Raw genomic sequence first — 3868 nt, 5'->3', positions numbered from 1 at the left:
CTATCTATATATTCTATGGGAGCTCTGGTGGCATAGTGCCTAAGGCTTTTGACTGCTAACCAGAAGGCTGGTGGTTCAAACCCACCAGCTACTCCTTGGAAGGAAGGTTGGGCAATCTACTTCCATAGTGATACCACCTTGGAAACCCAAGGAGGGGTCACTATGAGTTGGATCTGACTAGGCAGCAGTGAATTTGGTTTGATTTTTGGTTATATATACTATAGGAGGGCACATTTTTCCATGTCTTTCCCAACATTGTTGTAACTACTCTTTTTAGTCTTTGCTAATCTGAAAGGAGCTCTGGTAGCATAGTTGCCTGAGGCACTTGAATGCTAACCAGACGACTGGTGATTCAAACCCATCAGCCACTCCTCAGAAGGAAAGTTGGGCAATCTACTTTCAGAGTGATACTGCCTCGGAAACCCAAGGAGGGGTCTCTATGAGTTGGGTCCAACTTGATGGCACATAGCAGCAACAGCAATCTGAAAGGCAAAAATTCCTTTGATTAAGGGAGAGATTGTACTTTATTTCATGTATTTGGTGGGTATTTGTGGGTTTTTAAATGATTTGTGTGCTCAACCCCTTTGCTTATTGTTTTAACCCAAGTGTTGTTGAAGTTCTATGAAGTTCACAGCAAAGAGTCAAAAGAATGGCAAAGTTGGCAGTTGTTGGTATGTGGTTCAGTGGGTGTCCCTCAGACTGTCTTTATAGCACCAGGGGCTCAGATTGGTCACTGCAACATGCCACGTATCAGTGCTGAATGTTGTCCTCAATACACCTTTTTTTAGTCATTTGTTTCCTAATGCTTTTGCCTCTGTTCAGTAGAAAAAGTAACAAAACAGCTGTGATATAATGCAGACATGATAGATAATATAATAGAAAAAATTAAGACCCTTGCTTTGGGATCATGGAAATGGTTAAGATTTGTTTTGGTTAAGGGCCAGGAAAGTATTTGTGAAGATGAGTCTTAAAGGACAGGTAGAGCTAGACTTACTGGAGTGAAAAGTCCATTAGGACAGGGTCTGAATCTACCACTGTTGATCATTTGTAATGCTCATTTTCCAGTTAATGATGAAATGAGCTAGAAAGCAGATATGGTACGTGTGTGGAGACAGGGAACAGTTGAAAGTAATAACGCAAGTGTGGAGACGTCCTACACCCTCATGTAGAGAAGAGGGTTTGGAGGGGAAACTTTATATAGATTTCACTCATTTGCACACATAGTATTAACACATTGGGTGATTGCTCACAATACAGCAAATTCAACTGAAAGCCAGCAATAGAGAGAAAAGTGTCACAAACTCCAGGCACACATTTAACTTCTGTTCTACCACAAATGACTTTGTGCTCCTCTGCTATTTGTCATTTATAGAATAAATAAAAACAGTTAACTTAAATCTCATTCTTTATGTGCAAAGTGAAGAGTCCCTGGGTGGTACAAAGGGTTAAGCACTGGTCTACTAACTGAAAGGTTGGAGATGCAAACCCACCCACAAGTGACTAGGAAGTAAGACCTGGCAATCTGCTTTGAAAAGGTCACAGCCTTGAAAACTCTATGAAGGGCCATTCTCTGCACACATGCAGTTGCCATGGGTTGGAACTGACTTGATGGCAACATGTACAAGGTCATTAAAAATTAGTGATTATTTAGAAGATATTACTGAAGGTAAACAGATTCTTGTGAAGGTGGGAGGGAAGGAAGTCAGGTTACGTCAGAATGCTCCAGGGCAATTCAGGAGTTAGCCACAGTAAACATAATAATCAAACAAAACCCTGTCTTCAGGAGTTTAGTTCCCAATATTGACATGAATGTTCTTTATTAATTGAATATTTATGTATTTCAAGTACTAATTAAAGTTCAATAAGCATATGATGAAAATTGGTTCAGTGGAAAAGTGGAAATCATTTTCCACTTATCCATCTTTCACTTGTCCATATACAGCCACCCTTCAAAGCCAGGGTGACACTCCACATCTTTATGAAGGCTTTCTTAATAATTTTAGCCTCCATCCATCTCTTTCTCACTCCAAAATACTACTTCACTATTGTCTGTGCCACCCATTAGACACTTAGTCATGGCAGCCTTATAATATTATTTAAATTTTCATGTCTTGTCCTCCTAAATAGGTCATAAATACCTTGGGTCTTATGCTTTGCATTTCCTACAGCAGATTGTACAGCCCACATAACTAGTAGGTCTTCAAAATATTTGCCAAGTTATTTCTTATTTTAATAAAAATGAAACTACCACCAATCTTGACCCCAAAGATGTCGAGATTTATTTTAGTCAAGTCACATCATAATACACTTGGAAAGGATGTCTCTTTCCTTTATCATCATGCCTATTCAAGATATCATTCTCAGCCTTGCTGCTCTGAACCTAGAGATATGAGGTCAGTATATTTAAGAAAATTCTGGAAAATCAGGGCCAAATGACCATAATGACCTTCCAGAGCTTCATGCTGCTGGCTCATAGCAGCTTACCTGGCAGAAAATGACTTTGCTTCTCCTCCTCAGTGACACTGGATAAGCTTTGAACCTGAGATCTGCTGTGCCCTGTGCTGCTGGGCAGGGCAGACTGAAGAGGGGGAGCTTCTACTTGCTGAAGGTGAGATACACTTTTGTTAACCCCATACCCAAAAGGAGAATGCTGATGAAAAGCCAGGTTGCTGCTACTTCAGGGAAGAGAAACAATTACTTGTAATAAAGTGAGTGTCCTTTGGTGTGTGTGTGTGTTGGGGGGGGGGGTGTCGGAGGAGCCCTTAATTATTAGTTGGCATCTTTCTTATTTAGTGCTGCTATAACAGAAACACCCCAAGTGAGTGGCTTTAACAAATAGAAATTTATTTTCTCACAGTTCAGGAGACTAGAAGTTTGAATTCAGGGTGCTGGCTCTAGAGGAAGATTCCTCTCTCAGCTCTGAAGGAAGGTCCTTTTCTCTTTTAGCTTCTGCTCCTGGATGATGTTTATTAGCTTGGGATCTCTTTTCCCCCGTCTCTGCTTCCCTTGCAATCTCTTTTATAGCTCAAAAGAGATTGACTCAAGATACACAGTATACTAATCCTGCCTCATCAACATAACACAAACAACTCATTCCCAAGTGAGATTATAACCACAGGCATATAAATTGGGATTTACAACACAAATTTTGGGAGGACCTAATTTAATCCATAAGAGTTGACCTTAATTCTTTTTGGTTAGAATAGGAGAAAGACGGGGCTTTTGAACCAAGTCCAAAGCTGAAAGGGAGGAAATGAAACCACCTGCCGTGTCCTCTGACTCTCTGGGCACCTGCTGTCTGGCAGGCTGTTCACCATGTCATCCTACATGGTGGTTCCTGTGGGCCAATCAGTTTGCTTTTCTGCTGTCAGATGGCTGCTCTCAGCTTTTCTTCAGATGTCCTTCGCCAGACCATCTGGAGCTGAGGAACAACTTCCAAGCTCCCTTGCCAGAACTCTGTTTTTGAAATCTGTCTTTTCTACCCTCACTCTCAATCCTGGACACAGCCTAAAACCTGAGGACAGTTGCCAAGAGATAAACTACTGCAAGAGATAATGTATCTGATCCCACTTGTATGAAATAGGTAAATAGAGATCGAAGCTTAATAGTTATTAACAAGGATAGGAGAGGAAGGCGAAAGTGGGAGTTATTACTTAGGGTCACCAAGTTTCTGTTAATGGTGGTGGAGTAATTTGGAATAGTGTTAATGGTTGCACAACATGGTGAATGTACCCAAGGCTACTGAATTGTATATGTAAAAATTTGAATTGGCATATATATATACACACACAGGAGTTCTGGTAGCATAGTGCCAAAGCACTTGACTGCTAACCAGAAGGCTGGCGGTTCAAACCCACCAGCCACTCCT

The 3868-nt window shown here is 41.0% G+C and overlaps 1 protein-coding gene across 1 annotated transcript in view; it reads right to left on the bottom strand.

The window, feature by feature from the left end:
* Window positions 1-3868, bottom strand: part of EXPH5 (exophilin 5) — a 95756-nt gene that overhangs the window by 68078 nt on the left and 23810 nt on the right. The gene's annotated exons all lie outside the window — the stretch shown is intronic.

This window comes from Orycteropus afer, unplaced genomic scaffold (assembly GCF_000298275.1).
Source record: "Orycteropus afer afer isolate SDZICR_OR568_19922 unplaced genomic scaffold, OryAfe1.0 scaffold00036, whole genome shotgun sequence".
NCBI lineage: Eukaryota > Metazoa > Chordata > Mammalia > Tubulidentata > Orycteropodidae > Orycteropus > Orycteropus afer.
This window is presented reverse-complemented; position numbering and strand designations above follow the sequence as displayed.